The 13447-nt window shown below is 42.1% G+C and overlaps 1 protein-coding gene across 2 annotated transcripts in view; it reads right to left on the reverse strand.

The window, feature by feature from the left end:
- fut8b (fucosyltransferase 8b (alpha (1,6) fucosyltransferase)) overlaps positions 1 to 1917 on the reverse strand; it is a 96103-nt gene extending 94186 nt beyond the window's left edge. The window contains exon 1 of one of the 2 annotated variants that reach the window (XM_062468412.1): positions 1657 to 1917. The gene's annotated coding sequence lies outside the window, so the exon portion shown is untranslated. The remainder of the gene's footprint in view (positions 1 to 1656) is intronic. The other variant, XM_062468413.1, reaches the window with a different exon arrangement.
- Positions 1918 to 13447: the final 11530 nt, after the last annotated feature.

Raw genomic sequence — 13447 nt, forward strand, 5'->3', positions numbered from 1 at the left:
TTGTCAATTAAGGCCAGGCATTTTCAACCGAGCATTGGATGACAATCAAAGTAATCGGTATTGTTGTCTCTCGGACATTGAGAACCAATTGCTAAGGCATGTCATAGTGGCAACGATAAGAGCTTGACGGCAGACTGTAGGCATAAATTAACTAGTTAAAACAATACTAGTGTTAAATGGAGTATGGGGCTTATCCCATGTAGGCTATTCACTTTAGCTAGCAAATCTTCACTGTTCAACATTAATGATAGGCTACATTAACTGTCTATTTTTGCTGACATAGGCCACGTAGCGAATTGGTTATTTATCTGGACATTTAGTAGCCTGGGTGCCAGCCGAATTGAATTCGTTTTTTGGGTTGAATTCGTTTTCAACAAACAACATACTACGTTGCTCTGATTGGTTGTAGGTCTATCCAAGTGAGCGAACAGGCTTTTTTTTCCGGGTTCGGTTGAAACACGCCCCATACTCACAGCCCAACGAAGCGTTATCAGACTCATATTCTGACTAGAATTATGAGTATGACAGCGTCAGGCTAGACATTTAGGCTACCAGTGATCAAACTGTCTCTGTTGAGTAAAGACAAGACTTTCGAATTATAGGCTACTATAGGTAGACATGTTTGAACAGAAAAGAAGCCAAAAAGATGTAAAGGAATGCAATGATGACCAACAAGATACAAGGCTACAGAGGCAGTTGCAGGTTTGCAATCTCATGCGCGACCACCGTTAAGTAAAGCCCACATTGCATAGAGTACTCAAACTTTTAATAGGCTATTGGTTTACATAAAATACTGAATTAAAAAACGCTTCGCATAGATGATTTGAATGACCACAATAGTTGAGAACGGACAATGCAAGACCGTTTATTAATCTCCGACGTCTGTCTTCCTCTGAGTGATATCAAATGAGTTATGGACTTCTCCTGTCAGGGTTAGTGGCTTGGTTGGGTTTAGACATCAATCCCGACACTCAACATTACAAATCTATGCAGCTCACATAGGGATATATTTGGGTGAAATTCCGTTTTTTTGTATGTTACTCTAATGACGTCTCAGATCAGCAACATCAGACTTCTTAACATTTCAGTATTAAGCCTCAGTTTAATACTGAAATACTGCATGTCATGTGTCTACATAGGATAGCCTACATATTCAATCCCGTATTTAGGGGTGAGGTCAAACATGCACTGTCAGAATTGCACTTTCTAAATAGCACACAAAGGTGTTCTTACAACTCGAGGTATTCAATCCTATATAGGCTACTATGCTGTGCGACCAGGAACGACATTACGACCATCTGAAAGCATTTGTCTCAAAATGCAGGCTACATTATGGGCCAAAGCTCTATGTTGGGCGATACATTGTAGACTAGTTGGATGTGTACATGCTCAGAATATGTTGTGAGAATTTTTGGCCAGATTTAAAAAATCTCTCGATTGGGAATCAAATCTAACCTCAGATTTACCAATTGCAGGCAGGGTATTTAGGGCCAGGGCGCTGTGTAACGGTACCAGTCATTCCATCCATGACCGCTATTCTGTCACCATGATCAGCAGAGACGCAGTCAACAGGCCGGGGGATGTACTCGAATCATATGGACCGAGCTGAAACCGTTGCGTTTTTGCCATGCACAAATAAGAGAGAAAAGCACGTACCTTTCCGTGACACACTTGGCTTCCTGTGAGATCCGACAAGACAGGCAAGGTTGACCCTGGTGCAATTATGTTTTTTTTATACAAAATCGTGTTGAAAAGCTGCGGCGGAAACAGGAACTGGAGGGACCGTAGTCTGAATAGTCACTGCTCCGGCTGCCTGTGGCTCCGGAGGAGATTCGAATTGACTCAAAGCTGCAGTGCGCATGCCAGTGCCAGACTGCTGTACTGCAGCCACGCTGATAGACGGCCCTGTGCCGCTGATAGACGGCCCTGTGCCACCGATGGGGTTGCGTCCCCAAGAGTCTGCTCGGCTTCACAGTGGCAGCGCATCGGCAGAGGGCAGAGCGCTCCGTACGTCACATAATCATGCAACCCTTGCATGAATTGGGAGCTTTACACTACGAACAGAGAGCACTTACTGGCACACATTCTTATCACATTACCCTTGTACGCTCATAGGCTAGTTTACGTCTTGCATTTGATTACAAGCCAGTGTTAACGCCCACAAGGTTATGCAAACAACGCAGGCAAAAGATGAACAATTTATAGAGGACTACCAGGTTTGTCAGGGTCCATGGCAAGTCATTTTCCTTATAAACTACTTTATTTAACCTTTAACCTTTTATAATTCCGCTATAAACTACAGTTATAAAACTTGGACACATTCATACTCAGCTATCTTTCTCCGTGGGCATGGCCTACTCAGTCTTCTCTTCTCACAGTTCAAACTGTGTGTCAGAACTAATCAATACTTTTTTATTAATTAATAAAAAAATATGAGCCCAGTAGCCGACTAATTTGTGACTAATGCTGAATTTGCATATTCATTACTTAACGTTAGCGACTTTGCTGGTTTAACATAAAATGCTTACAAACATTCCAAATGCTTTAAGACAGATTTCTACAGTAATTAGGTCAATTAACAATAATATAAGTAGTAGGTATTCTGTGAGGATACTCATCCTCTATACAACCCTTAAATAAAATCACACGGTTGTATCAAATAATATTGTATTGCATAGTGTATTCGAGGCCCATCTCCACTCAGAATATATTCCATTTAATATAGGCTAATAATAAGTCATTGATATCTTTTTATTTTTAACGTTATATAAAGAAATAAGAATTGATACCTTAAAACTCCAAAAGACCCATGTTACAGAAAGGTGAACGTGCATGGCATATATATACTTCAACAATACACTTTTTAACCATAGTTTTGATTGCAAAACTCAGTGGTGCCCTCCAGTGTTTATGAGGCAACATTACCATCTGGAGACAAGGGATAATGACCACAGATTCTTGTCAAAACAAAATCTTGTCTCAACGACAAAGTATAATGTAACAAAGTTACAAATAGTATCATGTTCAATCAAAGAAAAGGTAATAAGGTAAGGTAATAATATAGTAATTTTGTATGTATGTTGATGTGGCATTCCGTATCGGCCTTGGAAGTTAAGAAAAGGCTCATGCTTGTCACCAACATTCATACAGAAAACAGGCAATGCCTTGTTGAGAGTCAGTTTGACATAAAAGTGTGGGGGTGACAAATGGGTGTGGCAAGCCTGCAGGGGATGAAAAGTATGAAAGCATATAAGAGACTGTGATTCTATTGTAGATGGCCATCACATCCAGCAGATGTCAGTGCTGCTTTTAACAAAACAACTGGAGCTGAGTTGAGACTTTACCAGAGCATAGAGGACACGTGATCTCTGAGCAGTCATTAGGTGTGTTCGACTTCATGCAGCACCGGCGGCGCCGACAGCCGGCTACAGCCGGCTGCCTTGAAGTTGAGAATTCCATTGGCTGCTTCAAGTCAGCCGGGCTGCAGGCAACGCCGGCGCTGCATGAAGTCGAACGCACCTATTATCACAGTCACGCCCTTCACTGCCGCCTCCTAGCAGCATCCAGTCTCTCTGTCACTTTGAATCTCTCTGTCTCTCTGTGTGTCTGTGCTGTGTGTGTAGGGCAGTGGTTCTCAAGCCTGGTCGTCAGGGTCCACTGTCAGAATCAGGTTTATTTGCCAAGTGTACACAAACAAGGAATTTGTTTTGGTGGGCAGGTGCACACAATAAACATGGAAGAGTCTTAAAAGTGTCTGCAATCTTTACAGTAAATATAAAATGTAGAACATTTAACACAAAATGCTAACAATTCCTAATATTTCCTAATTCCTAATGTCCTGTGTGTTTTAGATGTTTCCTTGCTCCAACACACCTGATTCAAATGAATGGTCGTTATCAGACTTCTGCTGAGCTGGATAACGACCCATTAATTTGAATCAGGTGTGCTGGAGCAGGGAAACATCTAAAACATGCAGGACAGCGGCCCTCAAGGACCAGGATTGGAGAACCCTGCAACAGTATTTCAACCCCGGTTTTCCAGTCACTCCCTGCCAGTTTGTAAGACCACTGATGCTTGTTCCTTTGCCACAACCGCTCTACATTAGATGACAAGTTCTTGGATCTAGTGGACTAACGTTGTCTTCTGTGCCTCCCGTTCAGCACCTTTCATCCCTTCCAACTGCTTGCCTTGCAACCTGCCCTGCTTTCTGCCCCACCAGCCCATTCTTGCATTCCTTACCCCTCATTAAATATCCAATCAAGTTACATCCTTGTCTTTGTCCTAGTGTGTTGCAATTGGGTCGACTAGCTAATGCTGGGTACACACTAAAATATTTTTTTAATCTTTTAAGACTTTCAAAATGTGAGAGACCACAAAAACAAAATCCTAGATTGAACCGTTTTGTTCCTATAGTGTTGAATTTTACGATACGCGATCGGGGCGGCTCCGACGTTCTTCCGAGCAAGTTCGGTCACTCTTAACACACCTCACACCAAGGGGAAAATCTGATAAGATAATCTGTAGATAATCGGGACAATACCTAGGATTGTCGGGACATTACTTAGGATTGTCGGAAGGGGGAAATCGGCCCAAAATCAGCCAGATTATCTTGTTGTGTGTACCCAGCGTTAGCTTCCGTAACAATCACCCTCCTCCCCACCATCCCTTTCCTATTTGTCCTGACATCTTCAAACCATGATGATGATCACTAATATAATGTAGTTCACTCCTAAACTTATCATACCGGTCTCCATCAAGACTAAAGATTAAAACTTCATAGGTGGAGAGAAAGACATCTATGAAGTGTTGATAGTTTAGCTCTACTATCACAGTAGCCTTTTGGTGCATTACACATGAAAATCCCTCCAGCTCTGCTGGTACCTGACATTTGGGGCTGATGGAATACAAAAGTCAGGCAACCATGAAACGTATCAGCAGCATTTTGCACCGTACATGATATCTGGGAAGGCCAACAATTTAACAGAACATTAAAACACACACAAGGTCAAGGGAGGGACATTACAGGATTAGAAATGTTACAGGTACCAGACTAGTCAGACTAGCAAAAAAATCTAGTTTTGCAAGCTTGACTGCACAGCCACCATTTAATGCCTGTAGAATGTCAACTAAATATTTAAATAGAATTTCAGTCATTCAGACTATCACAAATCAAGTGCTGTTACAGAATGTGCTGAAGCCGAGCTAGCTGATTGAGTGCTCAGTCCTAACCCTAACCGATTTGCAAGATGGGGGGTTCTTGTTTAAAGGATCTCCTGGAACTGAGATGGGGAAGGTGTGTGCAGTCAAGTCAGCTGAGGCAGAGGAAGACTGAGTGTGTGTTGCATTCAGGCAGGGCTGCAGGTGTGGGCAGTCAAGCAAGTGCAGATGGGGGAGTGTTTCAGGGATTCTTTCTCCTAGTTGCAGAAAGCTCTATGTTTTGTAGTGTAGCACAGAGGAGATGAGGTGACAGCTGCCAAATAAGCAGTTGAGCGGCTACATATAGCTTATCTCTGCTGTCTTCCAAGCGTAAATGATAGTACACCCAGAGTGACAGGCATGGATGGAGCTGGGGTTGTGGAATCACTAAAAGCTACCAAGAGGGCAGAGGTAGATTGTACCTCATAGATCAGTTGTCTCATAGGTTTAGGAATATCATGCAAAAACATGATAGTTCATGTTTGAACATACAATTTCCCCTACAGAAAAAATGAATTACTATTCTCAAACCACCATGACTCAGCAATGTAAGATGTAAGCATATCTTTCGCCATATGCAAAACTGGATGGGGATGAAGTCGTAAAGATGTCGATGGCGGTCATTTTCCCGCCAGCCTTTTCTGGCAAGGGCATCTCCACCCCCTGACAGGGGACCACTCAATAAGTTGAGGAGGAATTGAGCCCTGCCTTGGACCCCAACAAGATGAATTCACTTAATAACGAGTGTATCTAGAATTTATGTGTGTGTGGAGGTGGGCCTAATCTCTCAGTAGCACCTCTGAATGTCCAACCAAGGCCCGGACTCATACTCTCTCTTGAGCACTTCTCACAGAAATACAGCAGTGCCATACTTATTGATGCCAATGATGCCAGATCTGCTGACAAGCGCTGTTGGTTTCTTATGTCCATTGAGAGGGCCTTGTTGAAAGGGAGAAATAAGGGAACAAAGTATACATCGACAAAATACCAACCGCCTTTCCTTTTACGTTTTTTCTGGCTTCACGGATATAAATGAACTAGCTACATGTTTACTTTTTTCTCTGAATGTAATGGCTGATCATATCCTCAGGAGTTGCTTCAGGGTTTAAGAATTATTCAACATATGCATTAGGTGTTTTTCCACCCATGAGCACAAGCTGTACTCACCATGACAGTGTTAAACTGTAGATCCCCATGACCAGGCCTGGCAGCTCTGTTTCACTCTGCAGGATTTAACAACAAAATCCCATAGTCTGGGGTGTTTCCTGTCTTTGCATGACTCCCGATCAGGAAGTTCATATTTCAGCTCAACGGAGCGGAAGGAACCCCACATCAGGGACCTCCCAACACTAATGCAACAGGGGCATGTCGGAGCAGAGCTTCCTAGTTCCTGTCATCACCAAGGACACTCATATTAGCAGTTTACTCCCATTCATCTGCAGAGGAATGTCTCCTCCACTAGAGCATCAAACTGCGGGTAATGCAAAGACAAACTCACACTCAGTATGGAAAGTAGCTTGTAATCAGTAGGGCTGACTGCAATACAGTTTTCACTTGTGGAAATGACATTGACATGTTAAAATGTCCTTTTGACGAGTTAGAATGTTAATTAGAGAGGGTACAATTTCTGGGAAATTGTGGGGTATGCTTGCGTTGGTGGCAGATTGGTAAGTTTTTTTGCATGAAATTTAACAACACAACTCATATTTCTGGATATTTTAAATAAGCATACATACTTATTATTTATGAAGATGACATAGATTAAAAAGCATACATTTGTTGCTGCTCATTTACACTTACTATTAAGAGTGAAGTGTAGAATGAAAAAAGCTTCTGTTGTCTGTGCAAGGAGGAATGGTGATAGGCTATGTTGCAGCCTCACTTAGTTGCATCAAAACAAAAAAATTGGGCAATCCTGTGTAAAAATGGTCCTAACCTATACAAATGATGTCACTGGCAGTATCTTAGCTGGAACCGCTATTCAAACATTACCCTCTGAAAATTGAAAAAATGTTTGAGATATACTTCTGTAAAACTGTTTACTAGAAGTGATCATTATGTGTCAGTAACAACAAGAAGACTAGGGGGTCATGTGGTGTGACCGGCTATCCGCACTGTAATTAGGGAAAAACGCCTTACGCTTATCCACTCCAATCATTATTATATTGAATGGCATCATTGATCTACAGGACTTATGATCATCATTTGATACCCCTCTCGTGGTTATAATTGATTTAATATCAGTCCCACCACTACTACCTCAAGAGTTTCCACTTGGGAAAACAAAGCTGTGATTATTAGCGAACTGGTTTGGTAGCTATTTACTGAAGCTGGCTAACACAGCTGGAACATTCTGGGATCTGGAGAACTAGATTATCTGATACAAAAGAGCACATCCGAGCACATCTTAGTAGCAGGCATTTTTTTAGGGGTGGGAAATAATTTATAAATAATTTTAATAAATAAATATAGCTGCAAGCAGCAATGAGGTGGCCAAGCAATCGAATGACCCATAAAACATGTTTTACATCCTCAGAAGAGAGTTAAGAGTACACGCAACAAGTTTGGTGCGAATCCATCAAAGATTTGCTGAGATACGACCCAACTTCCTGTTTGCTGGCTTAACGGCACATTTTGATTGGCCGTACCGGGCAAACGGTTTTGAAAATCCAAAAAACATATGATGGCTTTTGTGAGGCCTGGTCTGAAGATGATCTCTGCCAAATTTGGTGAAGATTGGAAAACATTTGTAGGAGGAGTACAGAAAAAACGTTTTTTCAGTAATTCAAAATGGCGGCCGCATCAATTCGGCTGTTATCACAAGTTATCATGTGTCACACACGGGATGTCCCAAGATATCATGAGACAAAGGAATCACTTAATAAAGGCAAACGAATCAACAGTTATTGGCCAAAACACATTTTTGCATCCTGCGGCCACGCCCAGTGATCACATGACACCAAATTGTTTGGACATCCTCAGATGAGGGTTCCGAGTCATCATACCAAGTTTGGTGTTGATTTCTCAAGGATTGGCTGAGATATGACCCAACTTCCTGTTTGGTGTCTTTGCTGCCGATTTTGATTGGCTGTACCGGACAAACGGTTTTGAAAATCAAAAATCTTTGGATAACTTCTGTGAGGGTTGCTCTGACGATGATGTGTGCCAATTCTGGGGAAGATTAAAGAAAAATTGTAGGAGGAGTAGGCTTTCAAAGGTTTTCGATAAAACCGGAAATGGCGGAAAATCTATATAACCGGAAATTGACGTCATAGGGTGTGTTGAACTCGTCTTGACCCAGGGAATCCAATGGTACCTCATTTTTGAAAATCGGTTATACGGTTCAAAAGTTACGTGTGTAAACACAAGTCCAACTTTGACCCGTTGGTGGCGCTAGAGTGCTCCAATGGGAGACATGAAACTTGGTGAATATAAAGAGGGGACTGTGCTTAATGAGTGTGCCAAATTTCACAACTTTTTACCATACGGTTCTAGGGGCTGCCATAGACTCCAATGGCAGAAGAAGTGTAATAATAAATATAGCTGCAAGCAGCAATGAGGTGGCCAAGCAATCGAATGACCCATAAAACATGTTGTACATCCTCAGAAGAGGGTTACGAGTACACGCAACAAGTTTGGTGCGAATCCATCAAAGATTTGCTGAGATACGACCCAACTTCCTGTTTGCTGGCTTAACGGCACATTTTGATTGGCCGTACCGGGCAAACGGTTTTGAAAATCCAAAAAACATATGATGGCTTTTGTGAGGCTTGGTCTGAAGATGATCTCTGCCAAATTTGGTGAAGATTGGAAAACATTTGTAGGAGGAGTACAGAAAAAACGTTTTTTCAGTAATTCAAAATGGCGGCCGCATCAATTCGGCTGTTATCACAAGTTATCATGTGTCACACACGGGATGTCCCAAGATATCATGAGACAAAGGAATCACTTAATAAAGGCAAACGAATCAACAGTTATTGGCCAAAACACATTTTTGCATCCTGCGGCCACGCCCAGTGATCACATGATACCAAATTGTTTGGACATCCTCAGATGAGGGTTCCGAGTCATCATACCAAGTTTGGTGTTGATTTCTCAAGGATTGGCTGAGATATGACCCAACTTCCTGTTTGGTGTCTTTGCTGCCGATTTTGATTGGCTGTACCGGACAAACGGTTTTGAAAATCAAAAATCTTTGGATAACTTCTGTGAGGGTTGCTCTGACGATGATGTGTGCCAATTCTGGGGAAGATTAAAGAAGAATTGTAGGAGGAGTAGGCTTTCAAAAGTTTTCGATAAAACCGGAAATGGCGGAAAATCTATATAACCGGAAATTGACGTCATAGGGTGTGTTGAACTCGTCTTGACCCAGGGAATCCAATGGTACCTCATTTTTGAAAATCGGTCATACGGTTTAAAAGTTACGTGTGTAAACACAAGTCCAACTTTGACCCGTTGGTGGCGCTAGAGTGCTCCAATGGGAGACATGAAACTTGGTGAATATAAAGAGGGGACTGTGCTTAATGAGTGTGCCAAATTTCACAACTTTTTACCATACGGTTCTAGAGCTGCCATAGACTCCAATGGCAGAAGAAGTGTAATAATAAATATAGCTGCAGGCAGCAATGGCGGGTTCCTCCTCAGCATTGCAAACCATTACAAAATTGACATGACACAGACATGTATTTCATACATGTACACAACATTTCAAGACAATTGGATCAATGGCTGATTTGAAGTCATTTTTTGAAATTCTTCACAAATTGTCACTGTAGAGAAATATCCATGCTGCCGACATTATGGGTTCTTGAGACTTCTTTGTTCCCCATTGGCAATAAGGCATGCGTACCAACTTTTAGACATTTTGGACTGACAGGGTTAAAATGCCACCCTTTTGAAAGTGACAACTTTGAAGCTTGTTCTGTCAGGCCACCTGTGCTCTGGTCAGGCCCATCATGCAGAGATCCATTCTTTAAAAGCTTTGATTACAACAATAACTTTATGAAAGTCAGAATACACTTAAAGGACGTGTGTAGTTTATGTACTACTACTGCTTGCTCTGCCCACACACTTTCCCCATCCATGCTGTTTCCCTCTTTGCCAGTGCGGGTGGTGCGGTGGCCGCATGAGGTTTAGGTGTAGTCCAAAAGTTGCCTCCCACAATCAAAACATATTAACCGCAATATTGTTTTCAAACTTTCTCAAAGATGGCTTGAAAACCACAGATATTGACTCTCTTCTTGAGTAGATCTCTTTCCAGAATCTCTGTCAATCCAGAATCAAGATTAGCCTCATAGGCAATTGGTCTGGTCTAGGGCACAGCCCACGTTCAGCTCCTTGCAAGTATAGCCTGTGATAGTAAAATGGCCAACTCTCTGTTCCCATTAAACTACACAGCATGCACACTCAAGGTGACCAACAAGATTATATTAACTAACAAACAATGGCCGGGTTTCCCAGATTCGTTAAGAAGCTCTTAGCGTTAAGGGCTTCTTAACGAATCTGGGAAACCCGGCCAATAACATTACAAACATCTAACTGAACGAACACAACAACTGAAATCCCTTGCGTAGCTGTTGTTTTTTTAACATGCCGCACTGCATGCTGGGTACCCAAGAGCGCTGACGCTGATTATCTAGCTGTGCTCCGACTGCGTGATATGACGAGATGCTAGTGGTGCGCTGAGGTCTCAGAGTCTCCTGCCCGAGTTCAAGTTCTGCCCGATTAGCAAGCTATTTTTACTAATGTTTTGTTAGCAATTGAATGGTAATGCAAGCTAGCTAAAAACAATGTTAGTTAGCTTGGCTAAACTGGTTTTCATAGCAACAGAAATCAACAAATCAGATCAGTCGAACTTTATTCAGAAATGGGGGGATGGCGGGAACATTAAAGGTGTAGGTACAGTAAAAGTGAAATGGAACGCGTCTTTCTGCCTTGAAGCTGCGTGCGCATCAACAAGACCCCATCTATATGTAAAGATAACATCCAAGCTAACAATTTCGCCAAATCTGACTGCAGCATTGTATACCATATGTACCGTGTTATGGTTGTTTGAGTTAAACAACTTGCTAAATGAATTAAATGTCAAATCCAACTATAAATGTATAAAAGAGAGTTCCAATCAAATCTGAATTTGTTTTAAACCTAGAGGTTTAAAAGGTTACCTTTGCCTAAACTGACATGCACCAACTCAGTTTCAACAGCCATTTACACATTTAGTCTCTATTTGTTACTCTATTCTTAAGGCATGTTTAACTTAATGTCTGCACCTCTCTGTCACCAACTGTCTCTGCAGTGGGGGCTTCACAGGGTGTCTACAGGTATAAACAAGTTAAATGTAAGACCTTTTAATACCACTTCCAAATGAAATTAAAGACCAAACTTACGATGGAAATACAAATCAAAAGTGGAAATATACAGTCATCTTTCCAAGTAAACACTGATGTCTGTTCAATATGAACAGTATGGTAAAATGACAATAATCGGTTGAGTTTAAGAACATTGACTAAATGTGTGTAATGCGGAAGGATAACACAAAAATGTAATTGCTGTCCTAAATTATACTTATTATTACACTAGGGTGAAAATGGTGGAGCAGAAACTAACAATTCCATGAATCCCATGGAAACAAAGGCAAATGTGTGAGATGTACTGATGTGGAGCACAAATGCTCCAAGAAGCAGTACTTCTCTTGAGTGGTTTTTATTCAGATGAATAATCATTGGATTCAGGTCAAAAGTCTATCACTTGAACTAGTTTCATCACTTAAGACACAAAGTCAGCAGCTTGGCATACTGGCACATGGAAAGGATTAAACATTTAGACTTTCATCAAAGTAATGCTGGCTTGTCCTTTTTCATCAATGTCCTCAAAAAAGCAGGCTGCAGAGCTACTGTGTCTGTGGGGTGACTGTCTCTGGAGGGCTGGCAGGCAGGGGCAAGCAGGGCCTGCAGGCAGGCAGGCAGGCAGGCCAGCTGGATCAAGCTGTTCTGGGGTCAGGGCTGAAGAGAAGCTGTCCAGCTAGAGAGGGGTAGTCCAGCAAGGGGTCTGTGTGGATCTCACCATCCTCGAGTCTGTTGCATCCTCTGTTGAACTCTGTTGAGCAGGCCTCTGCATGACCCTCCAGACCTGTCAAAGTGAAGAAAGGGTCCATGTCAGTTGTGAAAAATGAAGCTTTTCCCATCTACACTTGATACAGACTTCAGTTTTGACTGTGAAATGCAGTGTCATTACTTGAACTTGAATCCAAATGTGTTGACGTCATGGAGACCCATGCAGTCACTCAAAACACAGGTTCGATTCCAGGCTCTGGCAAGAGTATTTACCTCTAAACTGGTCAATATATACACATCTGACAAAAGACCAGCTCGACCTTTGCTTGTAAACAGTGATTCTGACTGTAAGAGACCTTTAAATAGCCTGACTTACCGAAATTGGCAAAACTAGCCTGGCTAACGTAGGTCGCTTTCTCAGGGCATATGACGAATGAAACAGGCTCGCCTTGAAAAAGTCTCCCTGCCGCATAGGCTTATTACAAAGACTTTCACGCCAAAAATCACCATTATGAGCCGACAGGTCTGTGGGGAATTGCTTTTTCTCCTAAAGGCTGCTCTCCTCGACCTTTTTGATGAACAATTCGCCGAGATGCAAAATGACTCACTAATTAAAAACACAGAGGAAAAAAGCTAGAGCTACAGTAGCTACTTTTCGAGTTTGGTTTTCCGTCACTTCAGAATCACGATCTATAAGGTCTAAAAGTGCTAAACCTTCACCATAATTCAAGAGTAGTGTACTTTCACAAACCCAATCATTAATTCTAGCTTAAAATGTGTAAAACCAGGACTTACCGAAAGTGGCTGCCTCCAACACGGCTTTCACGGGAGACGACTTTCACGGGACACGGGAAACAACAATGGCCGCCGAAAAATAATTTGTATTCGTAACAGCGAGCTGCGATTGGAAGCGAAATGAAACAGGGGCTAAAAAACGAGGGTGGGGGCTTGGTCAGCACACATTTTCAAGAAAGCATGCGTGTGTCAAGGGGCTCTGGCCCCTTGTGTGTGAGAGAATGTGGAGCACGCGCGCACAGGAGCAAAGGGAGAGAGGATTTGGGGAAACAGCCCTAGAAATTAGCCAAGCATGCATCAAATATTCACTAAAAATCGAGTTTTCATGTTACAGTCAACTTTTTCTCAGATTTGTGTACTCAACATTCTCAAGAGTCTTCATATGAACTAGTGATTGAATCAGA

Source organism: Osmerus eperlanus, chromosome 8 (assembly GCF_963692335.1).
Source record: "Osmerus eperlanus chromosome 8, fOsmEpe2.1, whole genome shotgun sequence".
NCBI classification, from domain to species: domain Eukaryota; kingdom Metazoa; phylum Chordata; class Actinopteri; order Osmeriformes; family Osmeridae; genus Osmerus; species Osmerus eperlanus.